Below are 13581 nucleotides of genomic sequence, written 5' to 3' on the forward strand. Positions count from 1 at the left end.
GGCGAGGGCAGTGCCCTCGCCCCGCCGCACAGGCCGCCGCCGGCAGGGTGGCGGCGGCGGCAGCAGCGAAAAGGGGAAAGGGCATTAGGGTTTTCTGGGAAAAAGACAATTTTGCCCCTCGGAATTTGAGAAATTCCCGTTTCTATTTTGTCCAAATTACGAAAATACCCTTAGAAATTGAGAAATTTTCTACATGTCCCTGATTTCAGAAAATATTAATTAATTAAAAGGTTTAGTTGATTATTATTTTTATTATTATCTAGTAGTCCTACATGATGATGATTATTTATACATGTGATGTATGATGTGTGGACGGATGATCATGGACCGTGTGATGTGTGTACTTATGATTATTATTATTGAGGTCTGCGAACCTTTATTATATTTCTCGTTTATTGTCGGGCCTGCGTGCCTATGATTAAGTTGTAATCATATGAGGAGGTGCAGCGGGAGCGTGGATGCGATAGCGGGACCCACGAGACGGACGATCGTGATGCATGGAGATGCATCAAGATGTCGACGAAACTGACGAGGACGAGATGGACGATCACAGGGCATGGAGATGCATCGTTGCACATATAGATCTTGATGTGAGTGATTAGGCCTACTGGCTCGGGCCTAATCATATTAGGTTGTGGTCTATGATCATCTGATGTGATTGCTTATACACATACTAGATATGTATATACATTTGCATGCGATGTAGATATATATTAAATATGTATATGTGTGACATGTCATATTAGGAGACCAAATCATAGAAACATCTCTAGATAATATTAAGTCGGTAAACGTAAGGCAATTAGATTGACCCACGTGGCCTTCCATCGTTATGAGTAGGAACCGATTCCCGGTGTAGGTTGAGTTGGTCGAGTCCCTCGAGACTCACCTATATCGCGATTCGCTATCTTGCTTACGACATAGAGATGTCACCGGTGACCTGAGGACATGGTATGCTTGGTCGAGTCCCTCGAGGGTATATCATCAAATCAGACTCATCTTGTAACGAAGGTGTTGACTTAACCGAGCATCATGGTTGGTCGAGTCCCTCGAGGCCATGGTGATTCGGAGGCCGAACAGGACGGGAATCACAAGGAGTTGTGATCGGCAAGAGTTGCCTACCTTTTAAGCTTAGTGTGATTGGTCGAGTCCCTCGAGGTTACACTAAGACGTTGATTGGATCATGATCCCCACTAGAAGTCTGCCGGAGACTTCCGTTTTACGTGCTGAGGGTGTCGCGTGACTCGTTAGTAAAATAGTGGGAGCATATTAAGATAGAAGTCCATATCTTGATAGTTTATTTCTTGCAAAATCTGCATGTTATACATTTCTGCTACATCTTTATTTTCAGAAAATGTCGCTGTCAAATCCCTTACGTGGCATACTTGATGTCAACCGCCTCACTGGTCCAAATTATACGGATTGGCTCCGTAACTTGAGAATTGTTCTCACAGCGGAGAAAATCGTGTACGTCCTTGATACAGTGATGCCTACGCCCGAAGAAGGGGCAAGCGAGGATGAGATCGCTCGCTACGTGAAGTACATTGATGACTCCACTCTTGCTCAGTGCTATATGTTGGGCTCTATGACTCCAGAGTTATAGAGACAACATGAAAAGATGGATGCCAGATCCATTCTCTTACATGTCCGCAAATTGTTTGAGGAATAAGGAAGGACTCAATGATATGAGATATCCAAGAGCCTTTTTCCGCGCTAGGATGACTGAGGGGACACCGGTTCAGAACCATGTCCTAAATATGATTGAGTGGATAGAGAAACTCACAGGTCTAGGAATGGTCCTAGAGGATAACTTGTGTGTGGACATTATGCTTCAGTCCCTACCAGATTCCTTTTCACAGTTCATAATGAATTTTAATATGAACAAGCTTGAGGTGACTCTCCCAGAGCTCCTCAATATGTTGAGGGAGGCATAGAGTACTATTAAGAAAGAGAAGCCAGTTCTCTACACTGGTGAGACCAGAAAGAAAAGGAAAGCAGAAAGGTCCCTTAAGAAGGGAAAGGGCAAGGGCAAACAAGGTAAAGCAAAGGTTGCTAAGAAAAACCCAGCAAAGGACAAAGGCCAGTGCTTCCACTGTGGTAAAGATGGGCACTGGAAGAGAAACTGCAAAGAGTACCTTGTAGAAAGGGCGAAACAAAAGCTTGATGAAGCTTCAGGTACATTCATGATCAGTCTCCATTTGTCAGACTCTTATGATAACACATGGGTATTGGATACCGGTAGTGCTTATCATATATGCAATTCGTTGCAGGTTCTGGCAAGGCCTAGGAGACTAGAGAGAGGCGAGATGGACCTCAAGATGGGTAATGGAGCAAAAGTTGCTGTATTAGCTGTTGGCGAGGTCGCCCTACCCTAGTGGAGCTTTTATTGCATTAGATGCATGTTATTTTGTTCCTTCTATTATCAAAAACATTATCTCCATTTAATGTTTAACAGTTAGTGGATATAAATTTGTTTTTGAGAACAATGGTTGTTCGATATTATTAGATGATAAGATCATCACGAAAGGAACATTGTATAATGGTTTATTTATGTTAGACACCACTCCACATATCATGAATGTAAATGTGTCAAAAAGGAAACGAGATGAGTTGAACAATGCATACCTGTGGCATTGTAGGCTAGGTCACATCCATGAAAGAAGGATTCAAAAGTTGCTAAATGATGGATATCTAGATCTATTCGACTATATGTCTTATGCAACTTGTGAGCCTTGCATTCGTGGAAAATTGACCAACTCTCCATTTAGTGGAACTAGAGAGAGAGCCACTGAGTTGTTGGAACTCATACATAGTGATGTATGTGGACCCATGTCAACTCATGTCATTGGAGGTTACTCCTACTTCATTACATTTACTGATGATTTCTCAAGGTATGGATATGTGTACTTAATGAAGTACAAGTCCGAGGCCTTTGAGAAATTCAGAAAGTATAAGAATGAGGTGGAGAACCAGACTGGAAAGAGTATCAAAACTCTTCGATCAGATCGAGGATGTGAGTACTTAAGTACAGAGTTTACTCAGTTCCTCAAGGACCATGGGATATTATCCCAATGGACACCTCCTTATACACCTCAGCTCAATGGTGTCTTTGGAAGGAGGAATCGTACGCTATTAGATATGGTACGGTCCATGATGAGTTTCGCTAACCTACCCATCTCATTCTAGGGATATGCCCTAGAGACCGCAGCTTATCTTCTGAACAGAGTTCCAACTAAGTCGGTAGTGTCTACACCATATGAGATATGGAAAGGGAAGAAGCCTGATCTTAAGGTTGTTAAGATTTGGGGCTGCCCGGCCCACGTTAAAAGACACAACCCCGATAAGTTAGAATCAAGGACAGAGCGATGCATATTTGTGGGATACCCCAAGGAAACTTGTGGGTATTATTTCTATCATCTCGAGGACCAAAAGGTCTTTGTAGCTAAGAGAGCAGTGTTCCTTGAGAAGGAACACATTTTTGGCGGAGACAGTGGGAGAATGATAGAGTTGAGCGAAGTTAGAGAACCAAGCTCAAGCACCACTCTACAGCCCGAGTCTGTTCAGGTACCTAATACACAAGTTTCAACTTTACGTAGGTCTGATAGAGTATCTCATCCTCCTGAAAGATATGTGGGACATATTAGAGCAGAGGATGTAGAGGATATTGATCCTCAGACCTACGAGGAGGCTATTATGAGTATAGACTCCGGGAAGTGGCAAGAAGCCATGAATTCTGAGATGGATTCTATGTACTCCAATAAGGTTTGGAACCTAGTTGATGCGCCCGAAGGTATTGTACCCATCGGTTGCAAGTGGATCTTTAAGAAAAAGATCGGAGTAGATGGAAAGGTAGAGACCTATAAAGCAAGGCTAATGGCTAAGGGGTATCGTCAAAGGCAAGGTGTTGACTACGATGAAACTTTCTCACCCATAGCAATGCTAAAATCCATCAGAATTCTATTGGCTATTGCAGCACACTATGATTATGAGATCTGGCAGATGGATGTGAAAACCGCATTCCTCAACGGGAACCTCGAGGAGGAGGTGTATATGATGCAACCTGAGGGATTTGTGTCCAAAAACTGCCCAGATAAGGTGTGTAGGTTGCTTAGATCCATTTATGGACTAAAGCAAGCTTCCCGAAGTTGGAACATAAGATTTGATGAGGCAATCAAATCTTATGACTTCGTTAAGAACGAAGATGAGCCTTGTGTATACAGAAAGGTAAGTGGGAGCGCTATCACCTTTTTGGTGTTATATGTGGATGACATCCTCATCATTGGGAATGACGTAGGAATGCTATCCACAGTAAAGGCTTGGTTATCTAGACACTTCTTCATGAAGGACTTAGGGGAAGCATCCTATATCTTGGGGATTAGAATCTATAGAGATAGATCCAAAAGGATGCTTGGCTTGTCCCAGTCCAGGTACATAGAAACCATTGTCAAAAGGTTTGGCATGGAAAATTCCAAGAGAGGTCTCATACCGATGAGACATGGGATATCGCTTTCTACGAGTATGTCTCCAAAGACTCCATAAGAAAGTGCGAACATGATATGATACCTTATGCCTCAGCAATAGGGTCTATCATGTATGCCATGCTATGTACTAGGCCTGATATAGCGCATGCTCTGAGTGTCACGAGCAGGTATCAAGCGGATCCAGGCTTGGAGCACTGGAAAGCAGTAAAGTATATCTTTAAGTACTTGAGAAGGACTAAGGATCTTTTACTAGTATATGGAGGTAATAGCCTTAAGGTTGAAGGCTTCACTGACTCAAGTTTTCAGTCTGATGTCGATGATAGCAAGTCGAATTCAGGGTATGTGTACACCTTGAATGGAGGAGCAGTGTGCTGGAAGAGTTCCAAGCAAGATACCACTACTGACTCGACCACAGAGGCGGAGTACATTGCTGCATCGGATGCAGCAAAGGAGGGAGTCTGGGTGAAGAAGTTCATCATAGATTTGGGAGTCGATACAGATAGCGACAAGTCGACTTCCTAATATTGCGACAACTATGGGGTGATTACTCAAATAAGGGAACCCGGGTCTCATCAGAAGTGTTCTGAGGAGGTTCCAGCTTATAAGAGAGATCGTAACCCGAGGAGATGTAGCAGTGGAAAGAGTTCCATCCGAAGATAACATTGCAGATCCACTGACAAAGCCGTTGTCTCAGATTGTCTTTGAGCGTCACAGGAGTCTGATGGGGATTAGACACATAGGTGATTGGCTTTAGGTCAAGTGGGAGATTGCTAGTCATAGGTGCCCAACAAGCCAATCACGTGAGTGATGGCACGTGTGACTTGATACAGAATCTTTTTGCTTATTATATTTTGGCGTATATCACTTTATAACTATTGCATAAATGCATATATATATTGTGATGTCCTTGGATTTGTGCAATGGGAATCGGATCGTGATGAGATCACGATAATGAGATCGATTCACCTTTAAACACATATCCTAAATAATTCCGGTCATAGGTTACACGAGAGGGACATCGTGATAACCGGATAGACTGGTGTGCTGTATACCCGTCCATATGATGGATGCAGCTGGTCTCATAGCTGCTCGTGTAGGGACAATCGGGATACAGTACAGGTGCTCATTGGAGAATGAGTTCACTGATTGATCCGCTTACGGAATGCTGGATGGTTGATGATGCCTTATTGTCAGACAGCGATTCCGTAGTCCTAGTGGTGTATCTGGTCCTTAGACTTGAGACACCAAGGATGTCCTGTATGAGTGCTCCACTCTTTGATACCAGACTAATAGGTTTGGCTGTTCCCAGATCTAGTACAGCTGGTCATTGGGAGTGGTAGTCGACCTTATGAGGGCTATTGAGTGTCGACAGAGGATCATCCACTCTCGGCGTCATGAGAGGAATATCCCATGTGTTCTTGCTCAGACAAATCCCTAGCCAGGGTCATTCGGGTTGAGAGAGAAAGAGTTCTCCGGGAGAATCCGATTAGAGCGAGACTCGAGTAGAAACCGTATGGGTCTGACAGCACCATGCTCGATATACGGTCTCTGGGATATTAGATGGATGAGGGATTATAGGTACACGGTAACTGAGGACAGATAGGTCCAATGGATTGGATTCCCCTGTATCGTCTGGGGACTACGGCGTAGTGGCCTAGTACGTTCGTAGTCGATGAGTCGAGTGAATTATTACAGAGATAATAATTCACTAAGTTAGAAGGAGTTCTGACAGGTATGACTCACGACCAGCTCGATATTGGGCCTAGAGGGTCACACACATATGGTAGGCATTGCGATGAGTAGAGGTTCGGATATGAGATATCCGACGGAGCCCTTGTCTTATTGGATGCAGATCCAATACCCACTAGGGAAGGACCCATTAGGGTTTGACACGGGATCTCTATAAATAGGAGGGATTCACGGCCTCATAGGCTAGAGTCTTTGCTTGCCTTTCCTATTCTCCTCTCCCTCTCCACCTCAGAGTAGGCCTGGAGTTTTGAGGAGCGTCGTCGCAACCCTGCTGTGTGGATCACCGCTAGAGAGGAGGACGCTTGACCTCCTTCACCCTCTCCTAAGGATCTGCAAGAAAACAGGGATATACGATCTCCCTAGGTAACACAATCTCTATACGCAGTTTTGTGTTTTGCGGATTTTTTGCGCACCAATCTTCGCACGACGACGAACATCTTTTTGGGAATCGAGGATTTTGTTTTCTTGTTCTTCCGCTGCGCATATGATGTCGCCCCCATGATTTCCCAACACCGACAAACTCATGGATTTCATGATGATCTTCTTGGTGAGTTCCGACGAGCTTCTCTGGCAAGCTCCAAGACTTCTCGGCTGATTTCTCCAGAACTTCCGACGAACGTCCGGACTTCCGACGAACTCTCGAACTCCCAACGTGATCGTGTCCTTGACTCCGAGACTTTATTTTGCTTCATGCCTTACTATCGTAGTTAATCCTACACATGTAAAACAAACTTCGATCTAGACAATTAATACTAAGCATTAATCAAGTTGTCTGGCATGTCATTGGTCTCTCGACGCTTCGTCCGATTCTTCGACGCATCGTCCTCTCCTGCAGCCTATTGCCCAATCGGCCAGTTGACTCTGCAACTCCGATATCCTTGGCGCAATGTCCGCTCTTCTTGGCCCGATGCCCGAATCCATGGCCCGAAGCCTTCTATCGATACGTCGACCGATCCACCGGCCCGACGTCCAATCTTCTGACATGTTCCTCCAGCCCAACATGATTTTTCCTGCTTTAATTGTCTCATCCTGATCGAAGCATCCTGCGTCACTCAAAACGCAGATTAAAACATAAACACTTATCGATTGGTTTCATCATCAAAATCCAAGATTCAACAATCTCTCCCTTTTTGACGATGACAACTAACCGACGACGGAGTTAACCTTAACTCCCGGAGTTTAACCAAACTCCCCCTATCAATATATCGTATTGATAGAGACTCTTGGATTCAAAAATCCAAGCAAACATATCACGATCAAATCATTCATGACATCAATATACTTCTCCCCCTTTGATATCAACAAAAAGGAGTAGTTCTAACTATTCATATGTTTGGAATAAGTTCAATACATTGCATCATAAATCTCCAATTTTATAATCATGCAAGCTAGCAAAAGTTTTAAGTTTTACAAGTTTATAAATTTTGCTAGATACGTAAGTTCAGCATGTTTGTTTTGCAATGTTCAAGCTAGCAAGTATTTGAAAAAGAAAGCAAGTTTTGCAACATATGCAATAATTTAGAATTGTGTAAGTTTGCAAATTTATTTTCTTTGCTATGTGCAGGATAGCAATTTTGCTTCTTTTGAGATAACAACTCTTTGCTTCTCAAGATAGGCAAGCTAGTGATGTTCAAGATAGCAAGCTCTTTCTTCTCCTTTGAGAAGTGTCATTATTTTTGCTTTCTTTACAAAAACGCAAGCTAACAAAATGTTACATTGTTTTACAACATTGAAGCTAACAATTTGAGATGTTCAAGAAGCAAGTTCATTCTTCTCTTTTGAGAAGTGTAATTTTTTGCTTTCTTCTTGAATTGTGCGAGCTAGCATCTTTTACCTTTGAGATGTGCATATTAGCAACTCTTTCTCCCCCTTTGTCATTGGCAAAAAGAAGGGGAGACCCTTTACATCAATTTTCAAGTTATGACAAAGGTAAATAGCATAGATGAAAATATGTCATGAATGTCAAAACAATTATTTTTTCATGAATATTTCATCATTGCATGCATCATTATCATAAGTGTTTCATGCATTCATATCATCACTTGAAGAATATCAAGAAGAACTTGGTGATGAGAAATTACTTCATGAATACAAGGAATTTAAATAATAAAATTCAAATCATAAACCTTAAAAGATGTCAAATAGCATATCATGGATTATTAGAATTAGTCTTCTTTTTAGTGAATGGCAAAAAGAATAGTAGGAGAGCTAGATGTCAATTCATGCATATCAAATCTTCAATCATTAAAATCATGATTCATCTAAAAAATGCTCCTCTTTAAATATTCAAAAAGAGATCTTAGGAGATCAAATAATAAAAGATATTCAAATAAATTTTAAGTCATGAATTTTGAAAAGGATATTCTCTTTAGTAAATCGTAAAAGGAAACGTAGGAGAAAAAAATTTCAATTCATGCATAAGAATTCTTATGATTCATATTGAAAATTTTCTCAAAATGCAAGAGAATAAAGAGTAAAAAATCTTGACTCATTAAAGATTTCAAGTTATAAATTTCGAGAAATCAAGATCGTGATTTTGATAAAACCCATTAAATTCAAACCATCAAAATCAATTTCAAGAGATTCATAAAAATCAATAAGATAAAGAAAAAGAATATTTAAGAACAATGCTTTTCTCTTTTTAGTTGTTTAAATTCATGTGATTTATTTTATAGAAACATTCTCTTTTCATTTATGCCAAATAAAATATGCATCAATTTTAAAACCGAAAAAGCAACTTTCATTACGATAAAAATCGATAATCCATAAATCTCAAAAATCATCATGCATCATTTCAAAAGTTAAACTCATTAAGCATGATCATTATATCTTATTACATTATTTCATCAAACTTAAAGCATTTTCAATGAAGTTCATTATAGTCATGCATTTTTCTTTCTTTTGGTGAATCTAACTTTTCATGCTTAGTTTCCATATAAAAGTCATGCATCATTTTTAAAATCGGAAGATAATATGAAAATCATTAAGATATATATTATTGCTTCTCAAGCACATACATAAAATTAATTATATTTGGTGTGCAAGCATTAGATTAATATTTTATTATATTTTCATATAATTTTCATGATCATCATAAAAAAATAGCATGATTCCTATTTTTTTTGTATTTTCATTACATTATGCAATTTTTTAAAAAATAATTTTTCCAAACTAAATAAAAAAGAAAATGCATCGTGAAAAGCATCAAGTAATTTCAAAGTAAATTAAGAGGGTTTCGATTACCCCATTATTGAAAGCGGTTAAGGTGTAGTTTGTCACCTCGTCTTTCTTGATTTTCTCCTCGTCTTCGGAGGAGCTCGATTCATCCCAATTTGTGTTCTTCTTCTTGCGTTTAAAACAAGTAGTTCCGTTCTTTTTGTTCTTAAATTTTTATTTCATTAATTTTTTAAATTTCTTAGTGAGTTCAAGTTCACCATCACTTGAGTTTATGCTCGAGAGATCTTCAATTGTTCTATGTCTCAAATCCTTCCTGTTCTTTGGAAGGCGGTTTTGTTCATCATGTTCATCATGTGTATTGTGCACTATTTCATATGTTATCAATGAACCAATTAGTTCTTCAAGTGATAGGTTGTTTAGATCTTTAACCTATTATATCGTAGTTACTTTTGAATTCCAATCTTTAGAAAGAGAACACAAAATCTTGTTTATAAGTTCAAAATCCGAAAAACTTCTATCGAGTGCTTTTAAACCATTGATGGTATCCGTAAAACGAGTATACATGTCAATAATGGTTTCGCATGGTTTCATACAAAACATCTCAAAATCGTGCATCAAAAAATTTACTTTAGGATCTTTTACACTACTTGTGCCTTCGTGTGTGATTTCAAGAGTGCGCCAAATATCGAAAGCCGTTTCGCACAAAGAAACTCGATTAAACTCCATTTTATTTAAGACGCAAAATAGAGCATTCATAGCTCTAGCATTTAAAGAAAAAGTCTTCTTTCTCCAAATCATTCCAATCTTTCATTGGAAGAGAAAACCTTTTAAAGCCGGATTCGACAATGTGTCATAAATTCAAATCCAAAGAAAGCAAGAAAACTCTCATTCGAGTTTTTCAATAAGTGTAGTCCATCCCTTTGAAAAAGGGAGAATGAATGAGAGAGTGACCCTCTTGAAAGCCGAAAGGAGTTATTTCTATATGGGTGTTAAACCAAAATAGAAAACTGTGACTCTGATACCAATTGTTAGGATCAAGAGCGCACTAAGAGGGGAGGTGAATTAGTGCAGTAGTAAAAACGTCGGTTTAAGAAATTTCGTTTCGTATGATAAAATCGATTTTGGAAATGCTTAACTTTGAAAGTAATAAGAAGGAAGCTTGCAGTTAAAGTAAAGTGCACAAAGAAAATGCAAATCGAGATTTTATATTGGTTCGGTCAACGTGACCTATATCCACTATCGGCTTCCTCCTCCGACGATGTCACCGACATTCACTAGAGGCCTTCCTATAATAGACGAAGGCCAATCACCTTCAAATTTGATATCAAGCTCGTTAAAGACATCTTCTATGCCAAAGAATGAAAACCACTCCTGTAGGAGGTTGTTCGTGAGAAACATAAACTTAGGGAAGCGTAGACCATCTCAATATTTTACCGAAAGAATTGCCACTTTGGTACAAAGAAATAACGATGATATATCCTCAAACGATAAAAGCATTAGCAGAATTCCAAGAAACCACTCGAATTAACACTTAATTGAGCTCAAGATTTCATGACGTGAAATCACAACTCATTTCAATCAACTAAGACCAGAAAAGGCCAAGTTTGGCTAGGCATGAGACCACATTCCCCACTTTCCCAAGTACTCCCAACCAGAAGCCGAGAATGAACTAGATCCTGCCGCTTCACAAAACCCCACCCTTCCAACGATCTAAAGAAGCCGCCTCCAAAACCTAACAAGACATGATCTTAAACAAATCTTGAGAAAGCAAAGAGATAGCAGAAAGATACTAGTATCATTCGACGCCAAACGGAGCGGAGAGAGCAGAAACATCAGAATCCCAGACATCTCAACCCCTCAGAAGGATTCCTGCCTTCTGCGGAGCCCCCCATTGCTCGAGTCCGAAATGACTCCTCTCCGTCACCGTCGCTCGAGGAGGAGGAGGAGGAGGAGGAGGAGGGCGCCCGCAGAGTAGGCTCATAAAACCCTAAGCCTGCGACGGGATCCCCAGGATGGTTTCATGTCTTAAGAATGAATTTATTTTCTAGATTCTATTCATTTTTATTTGATAATTGGTCCTAATTATCATATGAGATGTATTTATTAGTCTGATGAGTTATTAATATTTTTTTTTTTTTACAAAAGAGAAAACTTTGATTAGTGACTTAAAAATTCTACAGTGATGAGAGACCTATTAAGATCTTTGGATAGATATAAGGACAACTCGGGAGGATACTTTTAACAGCCCAATTAGCTATTTACTTATGTTCTCCATAACAGTGTAAGAAGATGTAAGAAGTAAGTTTGTTGAAGAAGTAGTTTGATATCTTAAATAATGATCCACAATATTGAGTGAATCCTTGGTTTGAAGCAAACCACAGTTCTCCTTTGATGGTCATTGCTTCACACTATATGTTTGTTTTGTGTTGGACATCTTAGTTTTCAGTATAAAAGTCAAGAAAATTTTAGTCCAATTGAGATAAATAAAATTATGATGAAAAAACCAATTAAAAACTTTGGAAGGGGTAATAATATCCCAATTAAAATTCTAATCTATGCTCGAGTAAACCTACCCAATGTTTATTCCAATTAGAGAATAAGGATTTGACTTTAAATAAGTTACGGTGAAAATTATTGAGAGGATCACTATGCCAAACAATAGTAACTAACTCATTAGTTTCAGGATAATTAGTCGAAATATTCTAAAAACTAAAAAGTTTAGCTAGAAATAGAGATAACATAACTAAATTATTTTCACTCTAAATGATCTATATCAAGTAATTTCTTTTTCTCTAACATATATTACTTTGTAAAAAATTACTATTAAAAAGGATCTCATATCCCTCGATATGATCCTCATATATTTTCCTAATTCTTATCGTACAAAAGAAATTTGACAATGCCATCAATTTATAAGATTGATTTGATTATATTTCACCTTATAAATAAATAAGGATACGCTGTACAAAGAATATGCAATCAATAAAATAAAATTTCTTCTTTTTCATTCTAATATAGTATCCTTTCATCTTGAACAACAATGACGATGATTTCCTCACTCCAACCTTTCCTTGTTCACTGACATACCTCCGACAGTACTTGATTCATCTCGAAAATCTCATCATCAACCATCTGCATCCCTTCTTCCCTGCCTCGACGTGACTCACCAATGATCGGTGACTCCTTGCTTCCCTATCCTTGGTGACTCACCAACGATTGACGGTGACTCCCCTCCAACAACGACTCTCCTCTTTGTTCATCGTTGTCGACAACAAGCAAGTTGTTGCTTCCTTCCCCGCTTCATTGAATCATCGTGGTCACCACTTTGTTCACCACTACCAACAATAAGCAAGCTCCCTACTTCATTGATTTCATCGTAGCCACATCATCCACCATGTTGACTCAGCTTGCAACACTGCAAGAAGGATGATAGATTATTCTCTCTCTCAAGTATGCTTCCACCTTCTCTACGCATCACCAATTGAGATCAAATCAAGCCCCTCTTTCAGATCTCCTTTGCCCAATCAAATGGATCCCCTCAATCAAGCATGGCAAACACTTGTACACGATACCTCCTCAAGGAGTGGATCACGTACGACAATGGTCAATCACTGATGAGATCATCATGGTGGTTGTAGTGCATCTCCTTGTTGTAAGAGTCCCAGAACCCCTCTTAAGGAGTTCTTTACCCTCTACCTCAACCGTGGCTATGAGTAATTTCAATGAAAAGTTGAAAAAGTCAATTTGCATATATTGTCATAAGATTGGCCATACAAATCAAGAATATCATAAAGTTGCTGAAAAAACCCACTACAGCTGCGACTACCGAATCTTTCTCCATTAGCACAACACTTTTGGCTGAAGCCATAGTCAACCAGGTTCTAATCTCATGCATTCGATTCTGCTTGTTCAAATCATATGAAATCGGATTCTTTGAAATTCTCAATTAGAAATTTTGCATTTATTATTCCTAAGATTCACAATTTTAATGGATGAATACTTCACCCTCAATTGCTCCTAATCTGATAAATTTCTGACACATATTCTTCAACTTTCATTAAATCCATTCTCCCTGTTTCAAAGGCAAATAACTTCTTCCTCATGGAATCTAAACATGCTATCAAATCTAAAATGCAAATTGCTTTTGAAACAAAAAAATTAAATAAGAACAAAA

Source organism: Musa acuminata, chromosome BXJ1-4 (genome assembly GCF_036884655.1).
Source record: "Musa acuminata AAA Group cultivar baxijiao chromosome BXJ1-4, Cavendish_Baxijiao_AAA, whole genome shotgun sequence".
Lineage (NCBI taxonomy): Eukaryota > Viridiplantae > Streptophyta > Magnoliopsida > Zingiberales > Musaceae > Musa > Musa acuminata.